Source organism: Phoca vitulina, unplaced genomic scaffold (assembly GCF_004348235.1).
Source record: "Phoca vitulina isolate PV1807 unplaced genomic scaffold, GSC_HSeal_1.0 scaffold94, whole genome shotgun sequence".
NCBI lineage: Eukaryota > Metazoa > Chordata > Mammalia > Carnivora > Phocidae > Phoca > Phoca vitulina.
In genome coordinates, this window is record NW_022589797.1 from 931,697 (window position 1) to 951,402 (window position 19,706).

At 40.9% G+C, this 19,706-nt stretch overlaps 1 protein-coding gene across 8 annotated transcripts in view; it reads left to right on the forward strand.

Annotated features, from left to right (window-relative positions):
* RNF38 (ring finger protein 38) overlaps positions 1-19,706 on the forward strand; it is a 127,146-nt gene that overhangs the window by 69,414 nt on the left and 38,026 nt on the right. For 2 of the 8 annotated variants that reach the window (XM_032396931.1, XM_032396933.1), the window contains exon 1: positions 12,779-12,890. The exons of 4 other annotated variants lie outside the window; for them this stretch is intronic. The gene's annotated coding sequence lies outside the window, so the exon portion shown is untranslated. Of the gene's footprint in view, positions 1-12,297; positions 12,401-12,511; positions 12,891-19,706 lie in introns of those variants that run through there. 2 more of the 8 variants (XM_032396929.1, XM_032396928.1) reach the window with 2 other exon arrangements.

Sequence of the window (19,706 nt, forward strand, 5' to 3'; positions counted from 1 at the left end):
GAGAGAGAGAGAGAGCACAAGCAGGGGAATGGCAGGCAGAGGGAGAAACAGGTTCCCCACTGAGCAGGAATCCTGATGTGGGACTCGATCCCAGGACCCTGGGATCATGACCTGAGCTGAAGGCAGACGCTTAACAGACTGAGCCACCCAGGTGTTTCTGGACACGTTTTAATTTGCATTTCTCTAATGACTGAGTATGCTGAGCATTTTTTTGGTATGCTTATTGGCCATTCCAAATTTTACGGTCAGTTAAAAAAAATCAGATAAAGATCTCTTATTGTTCTTGGAGATTTTATTTATTTATTTTTTAAGCACAGGGGCAAGAACAATATACAGAGACAGACTATGTCATAAGAAAACTCACTCTTTGCATTCTCTTCATGGTTAAAATAAAACTAAATTGCTCTGATTATCTATGGCTGTATAATTAATTACCCTAAAATTTATTTGGTGTAGAGCACTTGTATCTTTCATGATTCTGGGGTTTCCTATGCTCAGCTAGGTCGCTCTTGCTTGGAGTTTTCCCATACAGTTGCAGTCAAATGGTGTCTGAGGCTGGAGTCATCTTGAAGTCCTCAGTCACATGTTTGATGGTTGATGCTGCTTGTCAGCTGGGACTTCATCTGGGACCCTTGGCCCGAGCACCTAAATGTAGTGTGGGCTTCCTCACGGCATGGCAGCTTGATTGCAAGAGTGACTGCTCCAAGAGGACCAGACAGATGCTGTATGGCCTTTTATGACCTAACATAAGAAGTCACAAAGCATCTCTTCCAGCATAAGTCACAGGCCTGCCCAAATTCAAGAGGAGGGAACCTCAGTCTCACCACTGGGGCGTAATGTCAGCATAAGAAGAAGAGAATGAAGGGTGGGAGAACTTACTATGTATGGTCATCTTGGGAAATATAATCTGCGTACTATATATATACTCGAACATCAGTTAAAATGGCTGCATAATGTTCTACTATAAGGATACATGGTAATTTATTTAACCTGTCTTTGTAGAGCTTTAGGTCATTTTAAAAAGCTATTATGCATTTATTGATACAGCAAATATTTATTAAGTGCCTACTATGTGCCAGGCACTGTTGAGTCACCAGGGTAGAGTGGTGTAAAGACTAATAAGGAAGGTCCTTGTTCTTCTGGTGCTTATTTTTTGTGAAAAGGGCACAAAATGAACTGTATATGTAAATCAGTAAATAATTAGATACTTGTAGGTGCTGTACAAGTAATTGGGCAGTTGGCTACTCTAGGTGTTAGGGAAGGCCTTTAAGAAGGTGACACTTGGGGCACCTGGGTGGCTCGGTTAAGTGTCTGCCCTCAGGTCATGATCTCAGGGTCCTGGGATCGGGCTCCCTGCTCAGCAGGAAGTCTGCCTCTCCCTCTGCCCCTCCCCCTTACTTGTGTGTGCTCGCTCTCTCTCTCTCAAATAAATAAATAAAATCTTAAAGAAAAAAAAGAACGTGACACTTACGGTCTGAATGATAGGAAAGAACAGGTTGTGAAAATCTGAGCCATGAGGGGAACATCATAGGGAGAGGAAAGGGCTAGTGCAAAGGCCCTGAGGCTAGAAAGATCGTCCAAACAGAAGGAAGGCTGATGTGCACAAGCAAGGTGGATGAGGGTAGAAGTGGTATGAGATGAGTTTGAAGAGGTAGGCACAGGACAGGTCATGTAGAGCTTGGTAAGCCAGGGAAAGTTTAGTTTTAGTTCTGCCTGTTATGTATGGGAAGCCTTTGGAAGGTTTTAAGCGAAGGAATGAGGTCTCGTTTATATTTTTAAACATCCCTTTTGCTGCTGTGATGAGATTTTTTTTTCTAACTGTGGTAAAATACACCTAACATAGAATTTACCATCTTAATCATTTTAGGTCTGGTACAGTTCAGTAGTGTTAAATACATTCACATTGTTGTGCAACCAATCTCCAGGGCTCTTTTATCTTGTAAATGGACACTCTGTATCCATTAAGTAGTAACTCCTTGTTCTCTCCTGCACAGCCCCTGGCAACTACCATTCTACTTTCTGTCTCTATGAATTTGAGTGCTCTTTGTACCTCATACAAATGGAGTCATGAAATATTTGTGTTTCTTTTTTAAGATTTATTCATTTGAGAAAGCAGGGAAGCATGCACAGGGGGAGGGGCAGAGGGAGAGAATCTCAAGCAGACTCCCCTCACAACCCTGAGATCACCACCTGAGCTGAAACCAAGATTCCCATGCTCAACCGACTGAGCTACCCAGGCACCCCATATTTTTTTTTTTTTTGGACTGGCTTATTTCACTTAGTGTTGTCAAGGTTCGTTCAGGTTGTAGCATGGATGTTGGAATTTCTTTCCTTTTAAAGGCTGAATAACATTCCACTGTATGTATATAACACATTTTGTCTCTTCTGCATGGATGGACATTTGGGTTGCCACATTTTGACTCTTGTGAATAATGCTGCTAGGAACATAGGTGTACAAATATATCTTAGAAATATACCCAGAAGTGGAATTGCTGGATCATTTATATTTTTAGAGTTTTGAAGAGCTGCTATACTGTTTTCCAAAGCGGCTGCACCATTTTACATTTCACATCCTTTCCAACACATTTTATTTTCTGTTGTTACTGGTTTTTTGTTTTGTTTTGTTTTGTTTTTAAGATTTTATTTATTTATTTGACAGAGAGAGACAGCGAGAGAGAGAACACAAGCAGGGAGAGTGGGAGAGGGAGAAGCAGGCTTCCCGCAGAGCGGGGAGCCCGATGCGGGGCTTGATCCCAGGACCCTGGGATCATGACCCGAGCCGAAGGCAGACGCTTAACGACTGAGCCACCCAGGCGCCCCTACTGTTTTTAATACTAGCCGTCCTATTGGGTGTGGGGTCGTATCTCATTGTGGTTTTGATTTGCATTGCCCTACTGATTAGTAATATTGGGCATCTTTTCATGTGCTTATTGGTCATTTGTCTTCTTTGGAGAAATGTCTATTTAAGACCTCCCCCCCCGCCCGCCTTTAGAGAAAGAGCACATGAGCAAGTTGGGGGGACAGAGGGAGAGAAAATCTCAAGCAGCCTTCATGCCCAGTGTGGAGCCTGACGCCGGGCTCGATTCCATGACCCCGAGATCATGACCTGAGCCAAAAGCCACCCAGGCGCCCCAACCTTTGCCCATTTTTAAATCAGGTTTGGTTTTTGTTTGATTATAGTTCTTTATGTATTCTGGGTATAACCCCTTATCAGACAGAGGATTTGCAAATACTTTCTCCCATTCCGGAGGTTGCCCTTTTACTCTGTTGGCTGTGTCCTTTGCACAGAAGTTCTTATTTTGGGGGCGCCTGGGTGGCTCAGTTGGTTAAGCATCCGACTATTGGTTTCGGCTCAGGTAATGATCTCATGGGCCATGGGATTGAGCCCTACTTCAGGCTCTGTGCTCAGCAGGGAGTCGACTTGGGGATTCTCTCCCTCTACCTTTCCCCCTCCTCATGTGCTCACCTCTTTCTCTCTGAAATAAATAAATCTTTTTTTTTTTTAAGTTCTTATTTTGAGGAAATTCGAATTAATCTTTTTCTCTTGTTGCCTGCGCTTTGGTGTCATATCCAAGAAATTATTGCCAAACCCAGTCTCGTGAAGGTTTTCCCCTATGTTTTTACCCTAAAAGTTCTGTAGTTTTAGTTCTTTTTTTTTTTTTTTTTAAAGATTTTATTTATTTATTTGAGAGAGAGAGCACAAGCAGGGGGAGTGGGACAGGGAGAAGCAGGCTCCCGCCGAGCAGGGAGCCTGATGCAGGGCTCGATCCCAGGACCCTGGGATCATGACCTGAGCCGAAGGCAGTCGCTTAACCAACTGAGCCACCCAGGCTCCCCTAGTTTTAGTTCTTAAGTTCAGATCTTTCACTCATTTGAGTTAATATTTGTATAATAGGGTAAAGTAAGGGTGTGTCTTCATTGTTTTGCGTATGGATGTCTAGTTTTCCCAACACCATTGCTGAAAAGAGTGTTCTTTTCCCATGGAATTATCTTGGGACCCTTTGGGGGTCATTTGACCATATATGCAAGGGTTTATTTCTGGGCTCTCTATTCTGTTCACTTGATTTGTGTATCTATCCTTATGCTGGTACCACAGTGTTTTGATTATTGTAGCTATGTAATACGTTTTGAATGATGTATTTCTTAAGCCTGGATTACTAGAGTAGAATTGAATCAAAGGATATGAACATTTTTTTCAGCCTTTGTCTTTTTTTGTATATTTTTTCACACATATGCATCAGTTTATGCTTCCATATGAGAATGCTTGTCTCGCTTCCTTTTCACATTGAATAGCATCCATAATGTCAAGTTACTTTGTGAATGATGAAAAATGGTTTCTAATTGTTTTAATGAGTATTTCTGTGATTACTACTGAGGTTGTATAACTCTTTATATGTTCATTTGTTCCTTAGTCACTTACTGCTTTTTAAAAATTTGTCCTTTGCATAATTTTCTCTTCTTTTGGGATGTTCCTATTTTCCTATCACTTTGTAGAGGAACATTAATCATCTGTCATATTTGCAAAAAATTTCCCAGCTTTTAATTTTTAATGAAGTGTTTTTTCCCATTCAGAAATTTAAAATTATTTTGGGACCAAGTCTATTGGTATAGTCCTTTGAAATGTATTTTATTGCTTTTACTTCTAGGAAATCTGTCTCCAGAATATTTTCAGATATATCCCTACATTTTCTTAAAGTTTTTAAATTTTATATTGTGCTTTCTGAGCTGTATGGTATTATATGATGCAGGGTGTTTCAAATAGATTCTCTCTTTGCCTTACTGTGGACTATCTGAGGTGATTAGAAATACATTGTAATGATAGGTATTTTGAGATTATTGTTCTGTCGCATTCTTGTTTTGGCTTTTGAAATGTCATTGCCTACAAAATTTAATTTGTTTTTATTTATAAGACACTCTCATAACAGGAACAAGTAAGCAGAGGAGAGATAAATAAACTTCTGTGGGAGCTTAAATTTTCTCTCTGCTCTATAAAGAGTTGTCCTGCTTTAAGGGTTTTTATTTAAGGTGATCATTTCTGTTTTTTGTGAATCTGCTCAGGTAACACACTTTCTTCTTAAAGTTTGGAAACGGCCTCTTGAGTGTGGCTTGGGCCAGAGGGTACAGGGTCTGTAGAGATGTGCCATGTATCATACTGCAAAACCACCCTGGTTAGTCAGTGTCTTCAATGTATGTCATCAGTGGAAGCTACCAGGAGGACACTGGCATTTTCAGTGAGCTGGCCACACCTCACGAATGCAGGGTATAGAATTCAGTAGCCAGGGGCATCATCCAGAGCAAGGTTATCAACTATGCAGTCACATGAGCTCCACCAGCATTCCCTACAGGAAATTCTGTTTTCCATTAAACATGGTGAAAGTTACAAGATATACCTGTGTTCTGATCTGCTTAGAGAACATTCTCATGTTCCTTTCATCTTGACCATTTAAGTCCCTCTCTCATTACCAGGTCCCTTTTTAGCAACTGCTTTTTCATGATCTCCAAAGTGAAGGTGCTAGTTGTCTGTGTATGCTTTTCTGTTTCTTAACCAGTGTTTATACTATGATTTATTTATTTTCTTGAAGCACTTACAATAAGTATAGTCCATGTTTACTGGCTTTTGGGGTCATATTTTACTTTAGTGTCTAATTCTTAATGATTTGAGTCCTTGTTCCTTGTAGCTGCAGTTGACAGTTTTAGCAGGCCTTCCTTTCCAGGTGTTTCTCAGATGCCATAGGTATCTTTTCTGGAGGCTGCTTGCCCTCCTAGCTAGCCCTTTGACTCAGGACCTGTTGGTCACCAGCTTTTCTAAGTGCTGCTACTTTCACTGGTGTCACTTTGGCTCCAGTTTGGGCTCACTTCCTAGGCTACTGCATTTAGTAAGACCATAGTAAAGGGTCAGGGATTTAACAGGGAATTAAAACAAGGAGAATTTAAAGCTGGGTATGAAATATGACTGTTCTCAGTATCCTGGCCCAAGGTTTGTTTAGACGGCTTCTCTCCCTAGTCCTTGGCCTACTGCAATGATAGTTAACCTATCTTTCCTCAGGGGATGCCTTTAAACACTGCTGTTTCCTCTTCAGAATTGACTCCGAACTACTTTTATTTACTGTTGGATGGAGTAAAAATTGGTGCAACTTTTTAGCAGGCAATTTAGCAATATTTCTCGAATTTAAAAAACAGAGGCCCTTTGAAACAGCAATTGCACTGTTAGAAATTTACCTTTATGGATATATTTTCTTTTTTAAAGATTTATTTATTTATTTGAGAGGGAGAAAGAGTACAGAGGGATAGAGAGAGGGAGAAGTAGACTCCCCACTGAGCGGGGAGCCTGATGGTGGGACTTGATCCCAGGACCCTAGGATCATGACCTGAGCCAAAGGCAGATGCTTAACTGACTGAGCCACCCAGGGGCCCCCATGGATATTTTTTCAAATGCAGGTCAAACTGTATGTCTGTATGAGAATATTCATTGGATTTTTATAATATCAAAACACTGAAGAAAAAAACTAAATTATAATACTTTATGTAAAAAATAATAGATGGTTCATCTCTAACAATGAAACAACAGGCTTTTGTTAGATCTGTATGTGGTTAACTCTTTTCGTTGCCTGGGGCTGTCCAGTGGATTTTTTTTTTTTTTAACTATAGTATTAGCATATGATTTGCCCTGAGGTTGAGCTGCCGGATCAATTTAGAATGAGAATCATGGCAATTAGAATTGTTCCCAAGATGCGCCCTATTTGCCAGAACGGAATGAGCAAGGTCCCGCTAAGATCTCTGCTTCAAAGGGTATGCATTAAGGCAGGTCATGCCTTAGAGTCTGCTCTTTCTCATTTATCCTGCTCCAGAGATTGAATATGCCATGATGTGCAGTGCATGCTTTATTTGCACTCTTGCCTCTCCATTTCTGGCTTGATATCTCGGTCACTATTTTTCCTGTTTCTGACTCAGCTTATCCTTAGGCACTCAGGTTTATTTACTCCTCTGTCTTGAACTCTTTCTTGGCTGATGGCCTTTCACCTGGTTCTGCTTTTTAGCCCCTTCTCACCTTCACTGCCCTAAGAACTGTCACGGTTCAGTGTCCGGCATCTCTCACCTATACTGTGGGAACAGCAGTCTGCCCACTCCTCCATCCCAAAGCTGGCTATATTGTGAGAGGCTTTCAGGGGACTTGGGTTTGGGTGCGCCTTTGCTGCCCCTTTCTGGTCTTTGGCAACTGTAGCTGGTAGCTGCTGATAATTAACCTTTCCAGTCTGACAGGTAGTAACACTTATGGGTGAAAAGTGCTTATGCTGATGTTTTGCATTAGATCAAGTCTTATCATGGTTATAGATAATGTGTAGCCTGAGTAGTGCTAGGCCGATACACCTTTCCACTATGTAGCTTCATCTTATTAGATCCTTTTAGCTGGTTTTAGTGGAAGGAGGGAAACTTTGAGGCTATAGGCTTTCTTGTTCCTTTACACACTTCTATCACAATTCTTTACAGTATTTATTTAATGTCTGTTTCCCCCATTAAACTGTAAGCCCCTCAAGAGCAGGTCCCATCTCTCTTTTGTTATCAGTGATGTCCATATTGAAAGAATGTTGGCTGGTAGAGAATACACAAAAAAGGAAGGAGTGGCATCTCTTATTTTAAAATGCTGAAACCCATGATTGAAGAGCTACAGATAAAGAATCACTTGTCCAGATGCTGAAGAACCACACACACAGAGGAAAAATATCAAAGGAAAAAAAAATGCTGTACACTTTTGGGACCTGCCAAAAAAGGTGTTGGGTAGAGAATGACCTTCCTGCTGGGAGTCCGTGACCTTTATAATGAAGAAGCAGTTTCCCACTGTTAACACTGTCAGGAATAGGGTTGTGCTGTCATCATATCCATTGCCAAGTCTCCTGACTGTAATGTCACTCCAACCCCAACCACTACTGCTGAGTTAGTGGCCTCTATTTTGTGTTCTAACATAGCATTAATCATTCTCCCATGTAAATATGTATTTACTTGAGTGTGTAAAGGAATAAGAAAGCCTATAGCCTCAGAGTCACCTCTCTTGTATAAAGGTCCTTCAGATAATCATTATGTTTAGATAGTCTGTGATGTCTTAGAAATGCAAAATTGAGCACCAAACCAAATTTTATATTTACTGTTTGGCAGACTATTTAACTATCACTTATGTAAAATTTATTTGTGCTTATTGTCTATGCAGTATGCTCAAAAATGTATTTCCAGCAGAACTCTTCAAATTCACAAGACTGGAAGTTAGTTTTCTAGAAACAGATTTTGAGTTTCAGTATGAGATCTTTCTTAAGTCTATCCTAACATTATAGTTGTTTTTCCTTTGTGAAAAATAAGGAAAAGATGGGGCACCTGGCTGGCTCAGTCGTGGAGCATGAGACTCTTAATCTCAGGGTTGTGAATTTGAGCCCCCATTGGGTACAGAGAATTCTTAAAAATAAAATCTTTAAAAAATAAGGGAAAAAAATATAATTCTAAGTTCAGTTGGCTAACCAGCAAATTCTTTTTTTATTATGTTATGTTAATCACCATACATTACATCATTAGTTTTTGATGTAGTGTTCCATGATTCATTGTTTGCATATAACACCCAGTGCTCCATGCAGTACATGCCCTCTTTAATACCCATCACCAGGCCAACACATCCTCCCACCCCCTTCCCTCTAGAACCCTCAGTTTGTTTCTCAGAGTCCATAGTCTTTCATGGTTTGTCTCCCCCTCCGATTCCCCCCCCCTTCATTTTTCCCTTCCTGCTGTACCTCTGAAACAAATAATACGTTATATGTTAAAAAAAAAAAAAAAGATAACCAGCAAATTCTACCAAATATTTAAAGAAAGCATAACACCATTCTTACAGAAACTATTCTAGAGAGTAGAAAAAGAGAGAACACTCCCTGATTCATTTCTAAGGTTAGCATAATCTTTGTAACAAAACTTGACAAAGACATTACAAAAATGGAAAATAACAGCTATTCTCATTCAAGAACACAGATGTAAAAATCCTAACCAACGTGTTAGCAAACCAAATCCAACATATATAATAAGGGTAATATAATAAGACAGGATTTTATTAGGAATGCAAAATTGGTTTAACATCCAAAACCAGTCAATGTAATTCACATATTAACAGAAATATTATATGATTATCTCATAGATGCAGGAAAATTTGATAAAATTAAACATTCCTTTATGATAAACTTCTAATAATTTAGAAATAAAAGAGAACTCTCTTAATTGCTAAAGGGATATGCAAAAAAACCTATCGCAAACATCATACTTAATGGTGAAATGTTGGAAGTTTTCCAGTTTGGGAATAAGACAGAAGTGCATGTTCTCTTTGTTTCTATTTAGCATTGCGCTGGAAGTCCTAGCCAATGCAGTAAGACAAGACAAAGAAAAGGAAAAATGTGTTGGAAAGAAAGAAATTGAATGGTCATTATTATCTGCCAACGGGGTTATATGTACAGCAAATTCAAAAAGATTAAGATACACTATTAGAGTTAATTATGTATAATTAAATTAGTTATATAATTATATAATATACATTTATATAACTATATGTATTTTTAGAATTAGTAATTATATATAAAACCTGGAATAAACCAAAGAACAGAAATATGTAAGACTTGTATAGAAAATGTAAAGCAATATTGAAAAGAAGTTGGTGACTCAGGTAAATAGAAGGATGCATCTTGCTCATAGATTGAAGATCAGTATTGTAAAGATTCATCTCTAGATCCAGCCCAGCCCAGTCAAAACCTCAGGTGTTATTCCCGTGTATTAGAATGGTACGTCACCACAGTAAATAATCCCAATGACCAGACATTTTGAAGGAATTTTAATATTTTCCTATTTGGTAAGCAGTGATTGGTATATTTTTATTTTAGAAGTGAGGGGACTTAAATTACTTGGGTACGTCAGGAAGAAGTTTTTAGTAGTCATTCAGTTTTTACTTCTGTTGTGAAAATTGATTTTAAAGAGCAGTCCTGGAGTCAGAAGTCTCAAAAAGCTCTTGCTACAATCAGTTACTTTGCCTACAAGTTTTGTGCTGTCCCTAACCATATGTGGCTATTTAAATTGATCCTAGTCAATTCATTAGATGCCCTAGCCTCAGTTTGAGTGCTCAGTAGCCACATGTGGCCTCCTTTTGGATGGTGCAGATATTGACCATTTCTATCACAGAAAGTTTTACTGGACACCACTCCAACAAGGCTTTGCACCTTTTTGAACAGACACCAAATAAAATTCTAGGTGGACTGGGGTTGAGCAACTGTTCTGTTTTACCACCTGCCATATTGGGTGGTCAGAAGTGGCCCAGCTTAAAGCCTATCTCACTGATTGGGTGTTTCTTAGCAAAATACTAGATTTTCTGGTGAAGGAAATCAATTAGAGAAGAAATTGCAGTACAAATTTCAAACTATCCAACCTTGAGTTGTGGGATTATTGTTTACATCTAGGCAGACTTCTTGGGTTAAGCCCTAAGAGCCCAGGTAGCTAAGATCTTAATCATTTGAGAAGGTTTCTCATGGAGTTTGCCTCACAAAGGATTGGCTGAGGCCCAAGGGGATTCACATTAAGCTTAAGGAATGGAAACCCTGAAGGACTGTAATAGATTTTTGCTGCTGAGATTCAGCAGTTGATGAATCTGGCTCTTTTGATTAGAGAGCTCTCCCTTCCCTTTCCCAACTTTTTTCTTCCTTTCCTCCTCTCATCACATAGCTAATATCCAAGTATACAAGAAAAGTGGTTTCAGAGTGGTCTGGATTATGTAAGGAAGCTTGTGCAGCTGAGGTTCTGCTGGAAGCTAGGTGAATCTACAGCAGTAGATGGGGAATTATGAGGGACTCAAGTTAGAAACCGATTGCATTGGATGCATCTAAAAGTGTGGTTGGGATTTATGACTGTGTCATGAAATGAAAAAAAAAAAAACTTTACAATTTGGATGTAATCACCCACAAACTGGCTGCTTTGGAAGACAGCGTTTTGGGAGGAAGAGTCAGCTAGATAAAAGGACTACATAATGGGGGTGTGGGCCTGGGGGGAGGGGATGTATTTATTGGGGCCTGTTATATCATTCTAGCTTCTCTTTGTCTAGGAATTGTAAAAGCTTGTGATTTATTGCTGGAACTTTGATTCAGAGTTGCTAAGCACCTGCTGTTGTGTTTCAGGCTGTAGGTTTGGACCTTGGGGTTCCAGAGCCAAAACAGAGAGCCAGTGCTCCGTCTGATCCGGGAGACAAATGTTCACAAATAATTACCATATAGTGTTATTCATACGTATTCAGAAGATCCTTGAACATCAGTTTAGTCTGATTCCTTAATTTTCTACTACAGGCAGCTGAGGCCCAGAGCAGGAAGGAGACTGGTGGAAGTAATGCCAGAACTAGAACCTGGATTTTTTTTTTTTTAAGATTTTATTTATTTATTTGACAGAGAGAGACACAGCGAGAGAGGGAACACAAACAGGGAGAGTGGGAGAGGGAGAAGCAGGCTTCCCGCCGAGCAGGGAGCCGGATGCGGGGCTTGATCCCAGGCCCCTGGGATCATGACCTGAGCCGAAGGCAGACGCTTAACGACTGAGCCACCCAGGCGCCCCTAGAACCTGGATTTTTTTGCTGAGTGGACTACCCTAAAATATGATCACCATCCTTGATGGCATCAACCATTTTCCTATCTGCATAAAGCCCACTTCTTGCATAATGCCCCCTTGATGGCCCACTTTTCCTCAGATACCACTTAGCTATCTTTTCCTTGCATTTATTGTGCTTTTATGGTATATCTGTCTTCCCTTTTAGATCTCAAATGTGATCAGGACAGGCAGCTTGCCCGCTACGTTCTTTGTACCCATCTCATTCCCATGCTTAGCATGGTCTGAATAACTGTCAGGTTTAATAATCCTTAGAGTTGGACACGTTGGGTTCCAACCTGTTTGTTTCTTTGTGAGACACCTTCGACTAATCACCTCCTTCTACATCAATAAAAATTCCACTTCTGGGTCCACATGAATACATAACTATATTGTGAATTGAGTGAGGTTACTGTTTGATTGCCGAGTTTTGGAGGAGGGAGGCATGGCCCAGAAACCATACTTTAGGGAGAGATGTGTACGAACTGGGAGACACCGCCGGCCTCAGGGTCCGGTTCAGTAGCTGGTGGCCTTGCTGTGCGCCCGGGTTGAGAGGCGGGCGAGGGCGGGGTTGCGCTGCGCAGGGGCGCTGTGCGACGGGCTCTGTTGCCGGAACTAGTCCTAGTCGCGCGCCCGGACGCGCGCAGCGCCGCCCCTCCCCCCCTCCCCCGCGGGGTGGAAACAAAGGGGGCTCGGCGCGCGGAGCCGAGCCTAGGGGGAAAGGGGCGGAGCGTCTGGTGGTCTCGCGCTTTGTGCTCGCTAGGTTTGTTCCTGTTGGGGGACGTGGTGGGGAGGCGGGCAGCGACCTCAAACCGAGAAGTGGGAGTGCCGCGTGCTCGCGCATCTTGCGGCCTGGCGGCGAGGGGCGTCGCCTGCGCGCGCAGCGGAGCATAGTGCGCCGGCGCGGCACGCCGTGTTCGCGAGCACCGAGGCGGGGTGCGGCGGGGCGGGACGGTGCCGCGGCCCCGGCAGTTAGGGCCCGGGGGCGGAGAGGATGGAGCCCCCGAGGCGTTAGCCGACTGTGTCAGCTCTGACCGTGCAGCTGTTTCCTGGCGCGGCCCGTGTGATGGTGCCGGGAGGAAGGAAGCGCCGAGACAGCGCCTCGGTCGGAGCCCGGGTTCCGGGGGTGAGGAGGCCCGGGGACGGCGGAGCTGGCGAGCTGGCCGCTGGCTGGGCGAGCGGTCACAATAGGAGGCGGCGGCCCACCAAGGAGCCGCGGGAGCAGCCCCGCAGGGCGGAGCCTCCCCTCGCAGGTACTGGCCGCTGCGGCCGTTGGTTCCCGCGTGAGGGCGGGACGGTCTGAGCTGCAGGCCGTTGGGAGCCTGCGGGGGCCGCTCCCGGCAACCAGGAGGAGGTGTGGTTGCCCGGTGCTTGGCGGGGCGCGGCCCGGCTGCCCGGCGCTCTTTGTTCCCGTGGCGGCGGCGTGGAGGTGTGGGTGCAGCCAGCGGGAGCGCCGGCCCGCCGCCGCCTGGCAGATGGCCTCTCGCGCGCGCTCCCTCCCGTTTTGCCGAGGCGCAGGTGAAATGATGTCACCCAGGAGAACGCGGAACCCGTTCCGAAGGGTCCTTTCGCGTCCTTCTGCTCTGCGGGTTTCTGGACAGGCTGCGTTTTGTTCTCAGGGCATGGAAGTTCTTCTTTTCAGGGCTGAAGAATGAGAGAGATTGGTTTTGAACTGGGAATTTTTCAAATTATTGAGAACTAAAGAAAATAAAGTTTTTGTTTCCGTGTGTAGGACCTGTAAGAGACATAATTTTTTCTTTCTGCTACAAAAGTTGGGTATGCTAATTTTTCCACCATAAATAGAAATGAATACTTAACATATGTCATTGCTGGCATCATGTGAATTGCCTTCTCTTACGTGGCGCACTTCACTTTGAAAATTTAAGTGTATGCAACTCATACATAAGCGGTTTGTTACTTTAGAATTGCGAACCTTTTGGGATCCTGTTTGGCCTTGATTATAGGTGCTGTTGTTAATACATTTACTAAAGTTCCTTTCAGTAGCAAGCAGCCCAGGTAACTAGGCTCAAGTTAAAAATCCATTCGCAAAGTTTTTGTGAAATCAAAACATAACAAATCTAAGGACAGTTAGGATCAAAGTAAAATTTTTCCTGTCTTCAGACAACATACTGGAAAGGAAGAGATAGGACTTCTATAGAAGTAACAATACAAGACCAAATATAGTTGTTGGATCAGTTGCAGTGAAGTTGGGACATACTTGCAATCAAAAGGTGAAATTACGAACTGGATTTTTAAATGAGAATTGTATCTCTTCACATACTTCTTTCTCCTGTTCTAACTTGTAAACTTATTGGAGTAATGTTTCTTTTTGAAAACATATTAAACCTTAAATCTGTTCATTACAGCAGTTCAATCTTAAGTTGATTAATATAATTTTCTGTGAGACTTATCTCTAAGAGATTTGGTAGACTTTAAAGGCTATAGTTAAATGAATTTTACCACAAACTGGCCATGTGGGCCATAGGGCCTCATCTGCAAAATATGAAAGTTGGATGTAAATGATGTCTGTGGTCCCTCCACCTCTGATATCTTCTCTGATTCTGGAAGGTAGTTTGTTTCTGTACTTCTTGTGGTTTATGTACGCATCCTGTTTTTATAGCTGAACTAAGTTTGCAAGTATTAATATGAGTAAATGTTGACAACCTGATTTTTGAGGGAGGGTAGACATAGGATGGTATAGTTAGACATAACTGAATCTGTTAGCATCATAATGTGGAGTGTAGATCTGTTGTCTCTCTTCCAACAGCTTTGGATGAACCTTTTAGTTACATTGCCAGACTATTTGTGCTCATTTTTACTTTTTTTCAAGGTTGTGGGTGGGAAGTATGGATGAGAAATCCTTGAATAAAAATCTCAAATGATCTGTATGGAAAGATCTTTGTCTTCTAGTCTGTTCCATCTGTTTCTCCTGTGCTGCCGTTTTGTTTAGGCCACTGTCATTTTGTAATTAACTTTGCTGGTTTTTGTGTAGTGTCTGGGTCTACTTACTAGTTTTTTTGTTGTTGTTTGGTTTTTTTTGTTACTTTCTTATTAACCATATATATCAGGCATGTTTTCACTTCTTTTCTGCTTTGGTTAACTCAGCTTGCTTTATTTTTCTCTGGAGAGTATACAGATTGTAAACACACATTTGAATATAGTTTTGGTCTAGTTCATTCATTCCTCAAATGTTAAATTCTTGAAGTGACTGCCTTTGTGGAGGAGATGAAGCAAATGCTTTAATTCTGTGTAGTAAACAAGTGAGAAATTTGAGCAAATAGAAGAAGAGGGGCCATTTACACAGTCTCAGTTTTTCCACAATTCTTACATCTTTTCATGTTCCTTTTTTAAGGACTTCAGCACCTTACCTTTTCCTCCTTTATGTTAGAGGGCCCTATTCCTCATTTAGTTCTTGTGGAATTGCCCCTCATCAGACAGTCTCTTTGAGGGCAAGAATAATTTCTTTTTTCCCCATGTATTCATAGCATCTAGCACATAGTAGACATGCAATAAATATTTCAATTAATTATGAATTTTATTTAATAATCGTAAAGAGCCTAGTCACACTTTATCTTTTCAAATATATATTTATATAAATTTTTCATATTGATTTGGACTGGTCATGGTCTAGATACTTTCCAAATCCGTGTAATTCTTAAGAGATAAATCTTGAAGAGATACTTTAGAGCATTGTGCTAAGAGGTTACCAGCATAAATAGTACTTCCTTGCTGGGAGAATAATCTTTGTTCCGGCAAATCTGGATGTGGAAGGGAAAGAAGAAAACTTAAAAAAATTTGTAACTCTTATTTTTCTAACTTTTATGTCCACCTTCTCAGTAGATGTTATGGTTAGAGACCTCCTTATTGCATGTACCTCACCCCCCACCCCCCCCCCACCCCCCACCGATTAATTTATGGGACTGTGGGGGTCAGGGAAAGGATGGTGGAGCCTTTCAGCTATTTTCACCAAACCTTGTTCTGTTGTGCTTCCAGAAAGACATGAACCCAGTTTGTTGTTTGCCTTAACTCAAGAATGGAAATAATAGTTTGTTTTAGAAGATGATTGCCCCAGTGCTGAACAGCAGTGATCCTCCTTCAGTAGATAGTACCAGTTCTTGAATGGGTTAAGGCTGCATGGTAGTCCACCAAGCATGTTACCATTATTTTACTTAGCAAATGTTTATTTGTTAAACATTTAGGTTACTTCTAGTTCCCTTTTTAAATTGTTGCTATTACTGTACTGTGATGAACGTATTTGTGCATGTGGCTTTTCCCTTATTTTGGGGTATTCCCATATTGGAGTATAACCTGAGAATTTATCAGATGAAAGATTACTGATTCAGACTGTTCAAATAGTTAATAAAATCTACTTGATTATTTTCCAGGAGATTAACATTTGCCATCATGGAAGCAGTGAGAATATGTGGATTTTTAGATAATTTGGATTTGACCTTTTCCTTTTTTAGGTACCCAGACTTGCACCTAGAGGAAGACTTGGAGGAGTCAACACTAAGCATCTGACTCTTCATCTTTTATTTTGGTTTGGTTTGGTTTTTTTTCCCCTCTTCTAATAGGCTGTGATTTGAGTGCTTTTGACCAGTTGGTATGCTGCCAGTAACAGTGAACTCCCCCCCCCCCCCCCCCCCCCCCCCGGAGAGTAATGTGGTTGTTTTGGGGAAGACTATTTGGCCTTATAGCAATTTATTTTGAAGAAAGTAAGTTATTTTAATGCTGGCCTAGAGGTCATGTACCTGCATATCTTCTGTCTCACCTGTATGAGAAAAATGTAAATGAATGAAGAAGGAAGCTCCCATCAGAAGTGATTTTGGAGGAAGCAAGTTCTGGGACAATATCTGGACCTAAGTCCTATGTTATTTTTAGCACCATGACTGGTAATAATTAGACTCTTCAAGACAAAGTTTAAATTGTTAGTTATATTATGGTTTACCACACGGCGAAAGGCCACATTAAACAAAAGATGGCCTAAAATAGTACCATATTGGTGCTTAAAAGGTTAAACTGTTTTCTGTGACTTTAGTCTTGTGAAACAGGTGCTTTTCTCAGTTATGCTGGGTGAATTAGTCATATAGTTATATGTAAATAAACATTAAAAATGAGAAGTGTGGGGAGTTGGAGATTAATCAGGTCTCAGGGATGTTTCCTTGGCAGGACTTTTTAAACATAGGTTGCATCCTGAGCGAAGACTGAAGTTACTGTATCTTTGTAATGTTCAACAGTTGCCAGGTTAGAGAAGAATACAATTGTATCAATTTCCAGATATGGTATATCTTAAGTAATTTTAAATGAGGAAGATTGAGGGAAATAGTGGAAAGTTATGTCAGAAATAATTTACAAGGAAATATTTTTTGAGTACTTAAAATAGACTTTGTGGAATAGTTTTTTATAATCCAATTAGATTACAAAGAATGTTACTTTTTTTGGTAAGTTTTATTTAAGTAATCTCTACACCCAACATGGGGTTTGAACTCAAACCTGGAGATCAAGAGTCACTTGCTCTTCTAATTGAGCCAGCCAGGTGCCCCAAGAATGTTACTTTTAAAATTCTTAAAGGTGTTTTAGTGGGTTGAGCATGGATTTTAGAGCCAGGTAGACTTGGCTTCAAATTATGGCTCTGGTATTCATGAGATATGTGGCTTTAAGCAAGTCAGTTAACCTTGACTTGCAGTGTGTAAAGATCAGAGAGCTAATTCAGTTCCTAGCATGAAGTTAGCTATTATCAGATTTTAAAAACTGCTGTATTGCTTAGATAAAAATGTCTTAATTTATATCTTTCATCAAATTAATACAGCTAAAGTTCTGGAGAAGAAACTTTCTTCAGGTGTGGTACAGCAGTTTCTGTTCTATTCGATACATAATGTCATGTTAGTTTTCTATTGTGTGTAACAAATTACCACACATTTAGTACCTTAAAACATGAATCTCTTATCCCACAGTTTACATGGATCAGGAATCTTGATTTGGGTTAAGCTGCAGGGCCCTCTGTTAGGGATTTTACCTGTCTGGTGCTGTGATGTCATGAGAAGTTGGATGTCCTCTTCCAGGCTTACTGGTTGTTGGTTCAATATGGTTCTTGTAGGACTGAAGTTCCCCGTTGTCTTGCTGTCAACTGGTGACCCTCTCAGCTCCTAGAGGGTGCCCTCATGTCTCTGCCACATGGCCCCATTCGTATGCCTTCTGACAAACATAGTGGTTGCCTGCAGGGTTGACAGGAGAATCTCTTCAGGAAGGGTCAGTTCCTCTTCTAAGAGCTTTCTTTAAGTTGGGCTTGCCTTGATTAACTTAAAATCAACTGACTTGGGATCTTAATTACGCTTAAATCCCTTCACTTCTGTGAATGCATTCATATAATTAGGTTATATAATTTAACCTAACCATGGAAATGAAATCCACTGTATTTATAGTTCTGCCTACACACCATGGAGGGATGGATTATACAGGAGATGTGTACCAGAGGTGGGAATCTTGGACGCCTTCTTAGAATTCTGCCTTACATGGACACACAAAATGATTATATGTGATTTTATCCAGTGGGTGCACCTGGTTTCAAGCCCATCTATCATTTTGTCCTGGATCTGTATTAACGACAGCATTTGAATATAGCTTTTCTCCATTGGTGGTGGGTTTTTTTTTTTTTTTTTTTTGGTCCTCCCTTTTTATAGACAAATGGAGCTTTTGACCGAAGGAAATTGTTGTGGATAGGAGAGGAATATGCTTGAAAATTACTAACTTATGAGCACAAGGGCCAGGGTTTGCCAGAGTTTTGTTTTTGTTTTCTTATATATGACTGAAATCTTAAGTTTCCAAAGGAACAAAGAATTAAGGAGAGGAAACCTGAGTCCCTGATCTCTGTTTGCCAAGCTAGCCACTTGTACTAGCAGTTTATAAGAGTGCTCCTCATGCAGACTGCTTCAGGTATGATAGTTGAAGATAGGTGAGCTTTTTAAAACACTCTTCAAAGGTACCTTGCAAATTATAAGCTTATGATTACAAAAAGAATATGAAACTTACGTAAAGGAACAGACTTTTAAGAGAATTGCTTTGAAGTGGTGAAAGAACTCCTTAGATTGAGTGAGGAGTCAGGAATGTGAAATACACTTCTTCCTATGAAATCTGTCTTCAGATAAACTCAAGGCTCCTACCTCTATTTTAATTTTTACCTGTATTCAGACATTTAAGACATCATCTTATAGTTGGCTACTTTGCATTTTTTTTTTAAACTAGAATAAGCTCCTTGAGGGCAGGATCCATGTTTTGTCTTCTAACAACTCTTGACTTGCAGGAGGCATTCAGTGAATATTCCTTGATTCTGCACTTCATGCTTCATCATAGTGGTAAAGAATATTAGCACACTCGTGTGTAGTGCGGAGATAAGCTTTAACTCATGTTGAATGTATTTTGTGTAGCAGTAGTAATGAATTCTAAAGTTACTGCCCTCAAGTGATTTTTACTCCTAGGAACGTGTTTGGAAATAATTTTCGTCTTACCAGCAGGCCTGGTTATCTATTTACCAGGCTCATGGCAAACCAGAAACAATTTATAAAGGTAACGGTTAAGGAAGGTTATTGTAGAAGTATTATTAATGTAATTAGCATGCCATTTCATGATCTGTGTCTGCCTTCCTCTCTGGTTACTTCTGTACTGGATAGCCAAACTGAACATTTTGCAGTTTCTTGACTATACTGCTGTATTTTGCCAGTTACCTCTCCATAGCACCCAGTGCCTATAGTATTATCATAGGAAGATGATACTCTGTATATCGTATAGTGATTTGCTTTTGTTTCTTTTTCATAGCATACACTTCTTGAAAGTAGGAAACCATGCCTATCTTCTCGGTTTAGTGCCTGTCACAGAATAGACATTTATATGTAAGGGAATGAATGAGACGGTGAAACTGAAAGCCAGACAGTGGTTTAAAGCACATGGTCTTCAGTGTAGGGGTAAGCAAGTTCACACACCTTAACTCCCAAGGGTAGTAGTTCATTCCACAGCACAGTGGTACAAGTGATGATCATGATGTCCATGATTAAAAGTGCTGCAGATTTAAGTTT